The sequence below is a fragment of the Dioscorea cayenensis genome, chromosome 10 (assembly GCF_009730915.1).
Source record: "Dioscorea cayenensis subsp. rotundata cultivar TDr96_F1 chromosome 10, TDr96_F1_v2_PseudoChromosome.rev07_lg8_w22 25.fasta, whole genome shotgun sequence".
In the NCBI taxonomy this organism is placed as follows: domain Eukaryota; kingdom Viridiplantae; phylum Streptophyta; class Magnoliopsida; order Dioscoreales; family Dioscoreaceae; genus Dioscorea; species Dioscorea cayenensis.
In genome coordinates this window covers 22412842-22428956 of record NC_052480.1, presented here as the reverse complement: position 1 = coordinate 22428956, position 16115 = coordinate 22412842, and positions in this window count along the sequence as shown.

The following is a 16115-nucleotide window of genomic DNA, read 5'->3' as shown; positions in this document are numbered from 1 at the left end:
AACACTGATAATAGGTCAAAAGTATAGAACAAATCAAACATGTGCAATGACGTGAAGCCCTTGCATTCACAATAAATGAAAGCCAATCAAATGAAGTTACATTGTTGTGATGAGAGAGATTGGAATTTGGATGTTTATATAAATATAGTTGATTTTACTTTGTACAAACATTAGCAGCAATAAACAAGACATAAGATATTGAATACTATTATCAAGAGGTGGATTACATCATCAGTAGATAAGAATCCGTTTTGATAATAGATTAACTAATTTGAAATTAAAGACACAGAAGGCTCAACAACTATTCTAAGAAACCCACTGATTTCAAGAAAGGTAAGTCAAGGTTAGTAAAAAGAAAGCATTTTGATGTTTGTAAGAAAGAAGATTAACAAATGGGAAGTTAGAGATGCACAGAAGGCTCACTGGTTTCCACAAAGGTAAGTTAAGGTTATTAAAAACTAAAAAGAATGCATTTTGATCTTCGTAAGAAAGTATAAAATCAAATAAGAAAGGACCCACGGTCTATAGTGGAAAACACCTCACTTTCTATATGGCTAGATATTAGCAAATAATGACCATAGAGCCCTCGATGAAGAAAATAAGGGCGACAGAGGTTAGATATACCTCATTCCTTGTGATTGCTCTCAGTTTGTATGCTACTATGTTTCTTCTTCTCCTTTTCCTCCTTCTCCTTCTCTCTCTCTCTCTATCTCTCTCTCTCCCTCTAACGGATTTGAGATTATTCAACATGTTTTGATTCTTTAGTAGAATTAAAGATTTTTTTTAGTGTTTTTGATGATCTTTGATGGGTGTTTGCAAAAACAGAGAAGTTGGATGGCTTATTAGTGAAATCAGGAAAAAACCGGTTCTAATGATTTATATTTTGTTTGATTTGTTATGAAAATGTTTGAATTTGGTGGTGAATCATACTATATTGCTAATATTTGTCATGGTGAAACAGATCTTAACATTATGTGCTTTTTTTTTCTCTTTTGCTCTTATATGAGCCTTAAATTTTTTATTTTAATTTTAGAAATTAATTGAACATGTGAGTAAACTCGAATGTAAATATGATTGTGATCGGAGGAGGTAGATGAAGGAGGAGAGGCATCTTGATGGTGGTTAGTATTTTATTTTATTTTATTTTATTTTATTTTATTTTATTTTATTTTTTGAGAAGCTGACTAGGAGAGAGTGTATGTGAAATAGAGTCCAGGTACATGGATGTTGTGTCATTCAGAGGTGGTTTTCAGGAGGGTTATTGGATTTATCTAGCATTACTCATCTAAAAATGTGATAAAACTAGTGAGAAGACCCTGTGTTTTTGTACAACGCCATGGCCTTCTTGCGACCTTCATCAACCTCTTTGGCTTTCCTCTCCCACTACCCAAGCCCCCAACTGTGATTATGGTTTCAAGCTCCTTGTTATTCTGCCCCGAAGCTAACTCTGCCAACATTCCTATCCTCCGCTTCCACCAACGGCCTATCTCACCTCTCCTTATCCACCACGACAACCCATTCCATGCCAAAGTACCATTTTGGTCTAAGGAATTGTCATAGGCCTAGAAAATGGCAATTTTGTTGCACATAAAAATATCTTGTTTAGTCTAAAAAAATTATTGAAAACTTGTAAAGGAGTGGTACTTTTATTTTAAACTCTTGAAATTAGAAATAACTGACTCTCAATGCCTTAGAGAGGGTAGAATTGCAACTTCCTCCCATGCAAACCCAAACAATAGAAAACAAAATGATTAAGGTGTTCATGAATCAAAGATTTGCATTGAACTTTTTCCAATAATTCTATAAACAGCTTTGTTTAATGATGAATCAACCCCTATTTTTCTTTATTTATTTATTTGATAATTTGGACAAGAAGCCATGAACCCTCAACCATTATGTTGACAAGGAGTCAAATTCTTAATCTTCCACTTAGGAGGGAAATGAGCTGCCGCTCTTTTATAATATAAGTGGTCAATTTTAATCACTCTTCCTAAGTGTTGCAAATCAAAACATGCAGTTCTTACTTGCAATGAGTTTTACTATCTAGTGAGGTATCATTCTATCCCTTTTTTCATTATTTCACTTTTTATTTTTTTATTTTTTTATTTTTATTTTTTTTTGTGAAAGCGTATTGACAATGTAAGTCGAAAAGTGTCAAACATAAGAATTAAAATTAAAGGAGAAAAGAAGGCAAATGATGGGGAATATAATGAACATTTTGAAAGTAGGACCAAAGTGAACAATACTGCAGGTAAAGAGATTAGAAAAAAGGCTAAACTAAAGCTTACAACCAAACGAAACTGTACATGCTATTTTTCAAATGAACTTATCTATCACTCCTATTAAAAAATATCTGCATCTCCAATCCACAACCCCAAATTTCTATCTTAAATTCTAAATTTGGTTCCGCTACAGTAAATTATACTCCACCCACAAACCCCAAATTTTACCCCAAAAAAGCATACGCTCAAAATATTTTTTTTGATAAAGTGGATAAACCACAATTATTAAGAAACAACACAAACAAACAGGAAACAAAACAGTAGAGCCTACCAAAAGGTCAGCAATAGAGAGGTGTCCCACAGAGGCAGGAACAAACTAAACAACACATAGAACAAAACACATTACAAAACAAAGTCCACTAGGTGTGGAACGCAACATAAACAAACACGAACTGAAAAGACTGCTCCTAGAAGAGAAAAGACAACCCCTTGGAGATCAGTCATGAAGGCACAATAAGAACTAGCTCGCGCTTCCATCGAAACTCAGAGGCTACTAAGTTCACCCCTCCTGGGATCTGCAAACTCCAAGCATCTCTTGACGGTATGGGCTGACTCCTCCAACTTTTGTCTTTTCTGCTATGGAACTGCAGACACCCAACTCAAAAACATATTAGAAACTTTAAAAATCACAGATATAGCAGTACCAAAGCAATCATCAAAGATTCTTCTATTTCTTTCAAGCCAAATATTCCAGATTAAAGCCCTAGATAAAATGTCCCAGGTTTCCTTCATCCCCCCTCTTAACTTGCTCCTTCCCACAAGTCTATAGGGGACGCTGGAGGTTCTGCTGAAGCAAGGTTTTGACGAAAGTGATCAAAAGAGCAGTTGGGAGTTTGTTGTATCTTCTTTTCGCTATGTTTTTGAGTGTGAGTATTTTGTTATCCCAAGCTAGCCAAATGAAGGCCTTAACCTTCCTCGGGCAAACTCCCCTCCAAATAATCTTACTTGGATGGCATCACACTCCTCCATCTATCAAGTAGGTATAGAAGGATTTAATGGAGAAAATACCGTTAGCAGTGCGATTCCATCGTTTAAGATCTTTGGAATCTCCATTTAGATTTATCAAGTGATCATCAATGAAGGGGTCTATCTCCCTTAGTAAGTGTCGGAAGTTTGATGCTAAGGCATTCACTATGCCCCCTATGTCTGCTGATTCTGCAAAAGCTTCTGGCCACAAATCTCTAGGTGCTCTTCCTTCCATCTAGACATCTAGCCAAAAGTGAGTGGACTTAGCATCTTGAATATTATGCGTTAGACATTTCCTAAAGGCTGGTAAGCAGCTTAAAATACCTTCCTAGAAGTATGACTTTGATTTAGTTTGCAAGTTGAAAAGGTTCTAGTAATGGTGATGCTGGTAGTAGTTGTGTTTTAACATTGCAGATCCACACTATTATGACTCTGAGATAATTTTCAATCACCATTTTCCCAGTATGGCTAATTTAAATTCCTCCAGGTTTAGACTACCCCATCCTCCTAAGTCGCAAGGTTTACAAATGTGTTTCCAGTTAACTAGTCTACTCCCAACCTTGTCTAAGTCTTTTCTCCTCCACAAGAAGTCACGTAGGATGCGGTCTATAGCTTTGAAAACCTAGGTTGGGAGCTTATAGATGGACATCCAATAAGTGGGAATAGCCGTAAGCACTGAGTTCACTAGCATGAGTCTACCTCCAAGGGAAAGCATTCTAGATTTCCAGGAAACCAGTCTGGAGTGAATCTTAGAAATGAGGGTTTCCCAGTCTTGATGAGAATTCCCAGATACATCACTAGAAGAGTTCTAGCTGAGCAGTTTAAGGTGCTCAATAAGGACCTATTCAGTTGAAGTTCGATACTCGTTGAATAAAGGCAAGTTTTGTAAGGATATAAGGTAAATATGATTTTTTTTTATAAAGTTTTATTAGCAATTTACAGTGTTAATAAGGTGCACAAGCTTTCTTTTTCCGCTCAGGATAAAAAAAAAAAAATAATTTTCATTTAACCTAATAGTAATTAAAACTTAATTCTAAATAAAACTGTCAATAATTACATCCAGTGTATAATTCTCGAAAAACTTGTTATCAGTTTTGTTCGGTTATGGACAAGTTTGCATAACACTGCAGGCCATATAAAGAAGTTTTCAAAACATTGTAAATCATAAAAAGATCCGTCTTTTGTCCTTCATCAAACATTATTCAGTTGCAAAAAATATTATATATATATATATATATATATATATATATATATATTCCTTAATCTCGTGTCACCTTAGCATATTTGAAAAATTATATTAAAATACGATGACATCGCAAATATTTTAAAAATTATTAATATTAATAAAAATTTAAATTATTTTTTAAAAAGTAAAATAAAAATATTTTAAAAAACTTCCCATTACACCCTTTAAATCCAATAAAATAACAAAACATTTTAAAAAAATTAAAAATAAAAATTCTTTCCATTGAAATAATTGGCTACAGATAAAAAAATGTTTGATATTAACTTTTTTTCAAATATTAAGTTGGAGATAATATATATATATATATAATTAAGTTTGAATTAATAATATTAATAAAAATTAAATATTCTAAAATAAATAAGTACCTTTTTAAAAGAAAATACTAGCAAATATTTATTATTAAATAATTTTAATACTTACATCAAATTCTTATGAATTTTTTATATATTTGGCATGTATTAGATTAGGGTATTTTAGTAAAAAAAAAAAACAAATTGATAATATAAGATTATCAGTTAAGGAAGCATGATAATCGTACTTTCCAACCACACAATACTATATATGCTGACAATCAAATAAAAATTGTGCTTACACTATACATAAACAATCTATACTTATGATACATATTTTACTATGATTTTATAAATTATTTTTTAAAAAAAATAAATGTATTTAGACCTTGATATCATGATTTTTATTTTACATTAATTAATATAAATATAAAATAATATTATGCAGATATATATATGTGTGTGTATATATATATTTATCTTGTTATTATTTCATAAATAAAGATATTATGAAAATAAATGTACATAATTGAGGATTTAGATTGAAAAGAAACACTTGATCCTGGCAAATAGTCAGATTGAAGATTGAAAGTTCAACTCCCTTCCATGACATGGTTGAGGATTTAGTATATATGTGTAAGTGTGATAACTTATCCACATTGTCAATAATAAAAAATTCGGTAAGAAAAGACTATTTCTATCTCACTGCAGAATGAAGTTAAAACACAAAAGTATCTTCTCTAATGAAAAAAATTTTAAAAATTATTTTAAATGACTGATATCTTAAAACTAATATCCAGCAAATAATAATACCATTAAGCCTGGGCAAATTAAAATAAAATCAAATGTTGTTTCTTATCTCCAAGCAAATCATGGCAAAGAGACAATAAGAGGTGCGTCATAATGAACACATTATACATGGCCTTGAACTCTATGTATGATGTTTGAGCGTGGATAGCAATTTCAGCTGAAATAATGACAAATAATTGATGGTTTGTTTATAATCTAACATAATTAATCATACCATTGCCATGAAAGAACAAAAAGCTTACAACAATAAATAAATTTAATAATATTGTCACAGAATCATACCAAAAAGATCAAAATTGGAGATAAGACTCTCAATCATGGACACCAATTGATAATATTGATGATCAATCACACAAAAAAATTATTTTTGCAATGTTGATAATATGACTGGTGTTTTGTACTCTTGATGACAAATACTACAAACTTCTGTTATAATCTCTATGGTTATTGTCACAGTCTTACCGACAGAAGGTTACCATAGCCAACACTTAGTTTTTTTCCCTCCTAAAGACTATGATGGCTTGCTGCCGCCCGTGCTCGTCTCCAACCAAGCCTCGCCTCATCACAAATATCGCTAAGGCAAACAAAAGCAAACAAGATAACACAAGAGATAGGCAGCCCAAAATACTTGAACTTTATTCATCACTCAACAATGAATCTCCACCCTCTTCCTCTCTTTTTCTACAAAATTTCGCGGCTAAAGGCCTATTTGTCTAAGTCCCAAGAGAACACGGTAGTTACAATAACCAACCACAAAAGAGCGTGGGTTTATGGCCACTCCACCACTTCCCTAAGTGGCCACGTCCCAAAGAACATGGCTCAACTGCCTTTGACAACCGTCCAACGCAACTGCTCGTGCCTTGGTCCTTGGTTAAGTCTTCTCACCACATCTGGACGCCATCCCACACGTCTGTGCATCATGTGCGCGTGGGAGAGAATGGTTGACCATATCCACCAAGTGTCCAAACGCTTTGGCAACCTCTTGGTGCTACCGTTCGTGTCTTAACCTGCCCACGACTTGGGCCATGCACGGATGTCACTACATATGTGTCTCCCAGTCACACCTACTTGCCCACCTGATTGCAACATGATTTTTTGGTTATGCCTGCCTAGCCCACTTGGCTGTAGTAAGTTTTCTCAGTGCCCTTGATCATACTTGCCTAGCCCACTTGGTTGCGGCAAGTTTCCCCGATGCCCTCAGTCACACCTGTCTAGCCCACTCGGCTACGGCAAGTTTTCCCAACGCCCTAGGTCACGCTTGCTTGGTGCACTCAGTTGTGATTACACTATGCATAAACAATCCATACTTATTAATTATGATACATATTGTACAATCATTTTGTAAATATTTTTTTAAAAAAAATCAATGTATTTAGACCTTAATATCATGAATTTTATTTTACATTAATTGGTATAAATATAAAATAATATTATGTATATATATATATATATATATATATATGTTTGTGTATATATAATTATCTTGTAATTATTTCATAAAAAAATAAATTATGAAAATAAATGTACATAGTTAAGGATTTAGATTTAAAATAAACACTAGACCCACATATATAGTTAGATTGAAGATTAAAAGTTCAACTCTCCCTTCCATAACATTATTGAGGATTTAGTATGTATGTGTGAGTGTGATGGCTTGTCCACGTCGTCAATTAAAAAAAATTGTCAATAACAAATGACTATTTCTATCTCACAATCAAATGAAGTTAAAACATAACATGTTTGATCTTCTCTAAAGAAAATTAAAAAAAAATTAGAATGACTGGTATCACAAAACTAATATCCAACAAATAATAATACTATTAAACAACAGGGTGGAGCTAGAAATTGTTGGGTATGGGGCGAATTGCAAAAAAAAAAAATTATAAATAATAATAATAATAATAATAATAATAATATTATTATTATTATTATTATTATTATTTTTAGAAAATTTTTTAAAATTGATTTATATGTTAATTTATAATTTATTTTATAAAAATTAGAGGTCAAAATTAAGTTTTTACAAAAATTCCACTAAAAATATTATTTTATATATTATATAAATTAATTTGTAAAAAACCAAAAATTAAAACATAGATTTTTGATTAAAAAAATACACTACATAAAGTAATTTATAAAATATCAATAGATCAAATAATAATTTTTTGTAAATCTTAACAAAATTATTATGTTTTGGTATTAATTTGTAAAAATAAGTTGATATTTCAAAAAAATTACTAGAGAAAGATAGAGAAGGGGGAGTAACTGGCAGATTATTGATCAAATGTTTTGGTATTATAGATCAAATGCTGTTTCTATTCTCCAAGCAAATTATTACAAGATGCACAACTTTATCAAAAGAAAGTTGTTGCAATTTCATAAGACTATTGCAACTGGCAAAGTGACAACAAGAGGTCTATGGGAATGATTACATTTTACATGCCCTTCAACTCTATGTATAATGTTTGAGCATGTTTGGCGATTTCAGCTTAAATAATGACAAATAATTGATCGTCATATTATAATCTAAAAGAATAATACCATCGTCACACATAAGAACAAAGAACTTACAACAATGAATAAATTTAATATCATTGTCACATAATCATACCAAAAAGATCAAAATTGGAGATAAGACTCTCAATCATAGACCCCAAATGATAATACTGATAAACAATCACTATATATATATATATATATATTGCAATGCTAATAATTTGATTGGTGTTTTAATTTGAATAAAGATATGAAAAATATATAAATGACTTTCATAGTTGATAAAGCAATATGAATATCATTACAAGCCTCATTTGCAAATAAATTTTCAAGCATATGAAGCCGATCAACATATATATATTTGTTGTATTATCATAATACACAATTGTTTGAGAAAGAAATTAGTTATTTTTTCAACATATGAAACCAATCAACATGTTCTCTTCAACGATCCTTGTAAATTAACTACAAAAATTCTGCATTATTGATGCACATGCCAGCAAACTTTAATCACATCTGACTATTCCTGGTTCACAGCATTAGAGATGACAGAACAATGAAATCACAACAGTCTTGTCTTAGAAAATAATTTTAAAACATATGAGAATTGCATATATTAAGAGGCATTCATCAGAAATTCAGTGTGCTAAATGAAGAAGTATGGGGTAAGAAAACACAAACAATTATCACATTACCAATCTAGGCAACCACCACTGTCAAAAATTTGTCATTTCCTAGAAAGAGAAAAGCAAAATTACAAATATGAACTACAAAAATAACAACAATAAATAGATCAAGAAAAAAAAATTAAAACACATATTAATCATAAAATCATGATTTATATTTGAAACACCTTTAGAAGATACTGAATTCAAGAGTTGTGAAACCTCAAATTCCCACAAAGCCCAAGGTCTATTGAATTTAAATAATACCAAAAACACATAAGTGAAAATTTAGCGCACTGATAAATGGTTTTGCCACATTGATTACAAGCCGAAGTTACAAAATACGACCAAGAAAGAGATCTGTGTGTAGAACAGCTTGCAGTTAAAATTATAAAGAACATTCACAGGCTAATTGAATCAAACAATTTTTGACACAAAGCAAATACTCACATAATTAGAGAAGGGAAACAGAATAAAGGACTCAATCTAGAAGATGCAAGATATATCAATAATGTTGTCATTAATTCCGAAAAAGAAGTCCAATTACAAAATTGTCAATGCACTTGAAAGATGCATTGCAAAGGGTCCGAAGACAATATTAATACTGCAAAGGCTATAACTAAAGAATGTGGCATATTGACTAATGATGGTTTATGTGGACCCCGCCAACCTGGTGGGCCTACACCTTTCATTTGTCTCCTTAAAAACCTAGTTAAGTGCTAACCATGGTTGCTTTACTCCTTAATCCCTTCTTCTTCTTCTTGTCACCTTGCTGGGAGTTTTTCTAGAGAGAGGATTTTCCGGATGGATTTCTGGACGCCATCCCGTCAATGTCCCCTTCTTGGCCGGATGTTTACACCCCCATGGTCATCTCCCTTCTTCATTCCTCCATCTATCTTCTTTCTCTCATTTCTCCTACTTGTTTTACTCCTTGGAAGTTGAAGAAGAAGGTCATCCATCACCGGAGTTTGGATCTCCACCGGTGGTCTTGGCATCCGGAGGTGAGGAGAAGAAGAACTAGTAGCCGCCGGCCTCCTACTAAGGCAAGGTAGGCTCTCTCATTCTCTTGTTGATGATGGAGTGTTTACTAGAGTCTTGAGAGAAGCTTGTGCTTGTGAAAAATCTTAAGCTTAGTGGTAGATTAGTTTCTAATTAATATGCATGTTTTGAAGCTCTTAGTGAGTGATCTATGCTCTCATGTGTCTATGGTTGCCTTTGATGATGATGTTTGCATGAAGAACTTCACCATTTTTAATTTATGTTTGGCTTATCCTTGCATGGAGATATATATTTATATTTGCATGCATGAAACCATGGCTAGTGATTGTGTAGGAAGCTATATATATATGTGTGTGTATGCTTACATTTTCATGCAAGAGATTAAATAGTTGGTCATGCTTGAAACCCAAGCCAAAAACCCAAGTTTTTGCTTGCCAAATAAATGTATAGTTTTGTAGTTTTGGCATGTGTGTTGGGCCTTGCAATTCCTGCACCCTTGGCATGACTTTCTAAGGCTTTTTTATTTTCTTTTTGTTACCAGAAATACTAGTAAATTTGATCCCTCTCTTGAGCTTTGCATCCCTACTTGTTTGCATGGAAAACAAAAGACTAGAAGCCTCCAAGATGTGGTCCGGTTGCATGTCATGCTTTGAGTATATAAGCATCAAGTATAGTATAGATATTTACATACACATTGACTCTTTGGCAGCCTTTTGAATATGGTAGCATATATATATATCCACACATGTTGGTCCTGCCACCTTAAATAATGTGATAATGTATATATGCATGCATGCATTGATTTGTTACTTGTGCTAGGAGACTTATTTCCATCCTTGTTCTCTCACATCCTATTCTTGTTCTTGTTAAAAATCATTCTATGTTCTTGTCTCACATCATTGTTATTACCACTAGTATTAGTATTATGTTAGGTCTATTTGTAGACACTTTCAAACTATTGTTGCTTTAATTAGGTATTTAGACTTAGTTCGATGTCTTTATTATAGGACCACTGTGAGGAATTTATTTGGATCTCAATTGGGATTAGACTATTGTCAAGTAAGTGATCCCTTAAACCCTTGTATTTAAAAGTTTGTTAATTTTAAATTTATTATTTATTTCTTGTTATTTCAATTCTTTGAAATTTTCTGAAAATTATTTGTGTTTATTCATTGAAATTTATGTTGGGGAATGCCATTACATTTTATTGTTTATATCTTAGATAAATAACCCCTAGACTTAGTGGGAACATAACATTTTTATCTTACCAATCTTTATGCTATTTGTTTTCCCTTAATAACAATATTTTTATAATAATATTTTATTTACTATCCAATCATGCAACTTGATGATTTGGAATTAAAATCTTAGTTATTCAAATAGAATTAGAGGGTTGGTGGATTTTGGGTAATTGTTATTATTATTATTATTATTATTATTATTATTATTATTATTATTATTATCATTTTCTTTATGAGATGTTTTTAGTGGTAATTTACATTTCATTGCCTCTTAATGTGGGAGTCTGGCAGGATTTGGAAGTTGGAAATCTTTTGTGTATTTAGCAATTATTTTAATTATTTAATTGTTTTTAACATTATTTATTTATTTATTTATTTACTTTGTAATATTACCTGAATTTTTGGAAGATATATGTGAAATTTCTGTATTCTTAACTTTGGAATCCGTCTGAATATTTTGGTCTCCAAATGAACGATATGCAACCCTGTCAGTGGGGGGTTAAACCCTGACCTTGTCGACAAGTAATTTTGGGAAAATAAGACTGCAGTTTCGCACCATATTCGTTCGGTGAAATAATCAACTCGCCACATGGTATTCAGTCTCGGGTCACCGAGGGTAAATAAATGTTTTCGGTTATTTTGGGCTCGGGTCTGTCACCGAGGATAAACAAATGACCTTTGGCACTTATAGTGAATTTGGAGATATACTATGAATTTTGTTATCTACTTTTCCTCCTTTGGTTTTTATAATCCTTTTTGGCGTTATTGATTTTTGTACAAATTTGATATTTGAACTTTTTGCTTTCAGTTTGTTTTGGATTACTTACTGGGCTAGTGAGCTCATGGATTTATTTTAAATCCTTTTCAGATTAGGAGCAGTAGACCCAGGGATCTTAGAAGGCTTCCAGTAGATGTCTTCTTTGGAATTATGTCTTATGGCTTATGTCTTTGCATCTATTGTATTATTGTCTAAGAACCTCCTTGTAGGTCATGTTGTATTTCTTTTGCCTTTTGTCAGTTATTTTCTACTCCTAGTCTGTGTTTAAGTTTTGAGGCCTTGCAGGTTCACTGGGCCCCGCCCTGTGGGTCTGAGGCCGTTTGTCAGCGCACAAGGTTCGGGATGTGACAGTTTAGCCATAGATGGCCCAGATTTTCACAGCAAAAGTCCTAAAGAAATGAAAGATTTGATACTGAAAATCCAGGTTTCTTTTCTTATGCCAAACAAGCTAAATGACTAACACCTCAAGTTCTTATTTAATATTGATAAGGTTATGTGAAGGTTAAGAAGTATGGACACGGATATGGTGACACAATACGACATGACACGGACACCGCGATCACGGTAATTTCTAAAAATTAAGGACACGGCTATAAAAAAATATTATATATTTATATAAAATATTTATTATAAATATAAATTTATATAGTTTTAATGTAACATATGTCATATATTTACTTATAGATTAATTTGGTGATCTTATGTATTGGTAAGTAATTAGGAAATATACATGAGTAATTTAAAAAAATCATTTACAAAGCATATGAGTATCTGGAGGTGTCCACGGTGTGTCCGGGTATCCGTGTGTCCGACACGGGTAGGACACGGGATGCCTAAGCTTCCCGAGTGTCCGTGCTTCATAGCTTGCACGATCTTTTGCCATTGGACAAGCATAAACTTGTGACAAACTTGAGGACTATGTTCAATGAAGTTGTTACACTTACTGGTGATGAAACCAATTATGATGCTCTTGCACTTCATGAATCAGATATTGGTCTTGCTATGGGTATTGTAGGTACAGAGGTAAGTTTTTCTTCTTTGCATTTTTTTCTTCCATGTTTGTTAGAATATTATATTTGTAACTTTCTATTGACTTGAATAAATTTATTAGCAGTGTTTCTGCAAAAAGCTTAATTTATTGGCACAATGTATAAGAGGAAAGGCACCCTTATAAGGTCTAGAATATAATGCCAAAGATGTAAAAAAATCGTCCTTCATAGTTTGTTGCTAGAGGCACAATGTAAGTTTGTTGCTAGATTTCTTGCAAGATAGAGAGATATTAAATAATAATAATAATAAAATTAAATTAAATTAAATGAAATTAAAGTTACACTAAGCCTGCAACAAAACATAACTCTATATGCTATTTGTCGAATGAACTTATCTAACTCCTATTTCAAAATATCCTCTAAGAACTCAAGCCTGCAATAACCTAAACATATGTTTTAGACAAGGTACCAAGCACACAAATTATAATACACTTCATTAGACAACATTTTTTATAACTCATTACCAAATAAATAACTAGTGTTAACCTTGGCATCCATCTTCCACACAACAACAATGGTACAACAAAATAACAGTATTCAAATAAAAAAATGCACAAGAGAGAAATTAAACTCTGAGCACCAAACTAATAAAAAAAGAATACAAGTATTTGTTTGAGAAAATCATGTCAATGTCTACAAGAAATAGTTGTTCAAATAAAGGTCTTAGTGTACATCAGATGTATTTGAAGAGTAAAAATGCACATTCACTATAATGCACATTATAACAAGGACTAATGTACATGTAACTGAAGAAATGGCTTTCTATGATCCATTCTCCAATTGCAACAGATAAGCAAAACCAAAAAGTATACAGCTCCAAGCTCTCATCACTAGAAGTAATGGTGCAATTGGTGCACATTAGATATTGTTGCATTCAGGTATATATGAGAAATGTACAAGTTACAGATTCTGAATCTTTGTCCAGGATATTCGGCATCATAATGTATCTTGGTTACTACCTCTTTGATTGTGTTCACTAGCTCATCCTTTCTATCTGACATATATACAACAAAGTGTTCACCTGCATGTTAAAATTTCAGCTAATGAATTTTAGTAATATAACACAATGATATTAAACAAATCAAAGGAATTGAAATCAGATATGGTACAATATTGCATTGTAATACCAGCACAGGAGGAGAAAATGCATTTATTCACCTGAAGATGCATGGTAATTAAATTTTTTTAGAATATAAGGCATAATCAGCAGAAGGAACAAACAGGCTTACTTTTGTAGTTCAATCATACAAATGTTAAAAAAGTGCAATTCATTTCTAAAGATTTCTATAGAGATTAATCATGAACAATGGCTTCCATAGATGATAAAAGGTTAACATTCAGCATGTGTACTAAAATGCCAGAAAGGAGAGATGCCTGATAGTTCTCAACATGAAGGGCTAAACAAGATATTGATATAATGATTGTTTCATTTTAAACCACTGAAGGGAAATTCTATTTCAAATCGAGATGCTATTACGACAACCTTGAATATTTAGAATTTCATAAGAATGTGTTAACCTATGAACCCAAATTCAACTTTGGCAAATCATGATTGGCAGCACATTTTTTTCAAAAATGAAAGTCACAAGAGAAGTTCTTCATACATATTCTGATCTACAAACAAGAAACTATTTACCTTTTTTTCATTGCAGGAAAAATTAGATTTGGAGTTAGCTCCTTTTTTTCTCAGTGACTTCTTCTCAACCATCATCTTCCTCAACTTCACCAGTTTTTTTGTATCCTCCGAAAAAAACCATCATCTTCCTCATCTCCAGTGGATATAAAAAGCATCATTATCACCATCATCATCACCATCACTATCACTATCACTATCCTCAGATGCATCATTTGCCCTCAGCAGCCATATTCTGATCAATGTTTTCATTATTGTTGTCATCATCAGCTGCATTATTTATCTCAGCAGGCTCATTGCCGCCAAGTTCTTCAATCATCTGAAGAATTGCATTATCATCCATGTCATTGACAGCAGGTAACTCATTGCCACCAAGTTCTTCAATCATCTGAAGAATTGCATTCTCATCCATGTCATTGGCAGTAGGTAATTCATTGCCACTAAGTTCTTCTAGCATATTCAAAACTGCATTCTCATCCATATCATTGGCAACAGGTAACCCATTGTCACCAAGTTCATCTATCATCTCATCCATGTCATTGTCAGCAGGTAAATCAACCATCTGATTAACACTCGCCTGATCAGAATCATCTGTTCTCTCAGCAGGCACTTCATCACCACCACTATCCGGTGAATTACTCTTCTCTTCCTCATCATCCTTTTCCTCCTCCCCCTCAGCATCATGATAATCATCCTTTCCCTCCTCCTTATCCTCTTCCCACTCTTCATCAACATCATCCTTTTCCTCCTCTGCCTCTTCCTCCTCATCCTCATCCTCATCATCATCATGAGGACGTTTTAAAAATGCAATCAGCTTTTGTGAGATCTCTTTCTGTAAGTGCAGAGCAAGCTGACCAGTGAATCTTCATAGTTCATATTTAGAATGAAAAAGGCCATAAAATAAAGTTTTTAATTAAACAACCTTAGTGTTTTCAGCTTTCACATTTCTCATTTCAAGCAAGCTACAGAAATCCAACAACTGAGATTTATTACATTTAGCAACTTTTCTCTCCAAATTCTTCTCCTTTCTTTTCTGCAAAGAGAAATTTAATCAGCATGTAAACAAGCTATCAAAAACAAGGCATTAAGTGTTACACAGAGATTCTGAACCACAATGTTTTACTTCACATATGAATAATACCAGAAATAAATTTATTATGCAAAACATTATGCCAGAAAATCAAAACTATCACTGCAAATAGAAAGAAAAATTACCTCCTCTTGAGGACCCCATAAAAATCCAGAGAATCGCAGTATATTTCTCTTCAGATCTTTGTTCTGAAGAGAAATAATTCCATTGATCAATACAAACTTGAACAAAATTAAGCAACAATTTTACAAGAAACGCAATCATAAAAAGAAACTCTACCTTCACCTTTTACCCCCATAAAGAATAGCATGAAAAATTTTTTTAAGAACAGCATCAATCTCTCTCTTTCTCAAATTTGAAGACACTAAAAGAATTCAACAATATGAACAACATCAAGCCAAGAAAAAAATCAGAACCATTTTTGCAAATATTCAAACTATTATGAATCATATATTCCGTGAAAAGATAAAAAGAGAGTAACATGAAAAAAAGCATCAGTCTCTCTTTTTCAAATTTCAAGACACTAAAGAATTCGACATTATGAACAAACATCAGGCATAAAAAATCAAA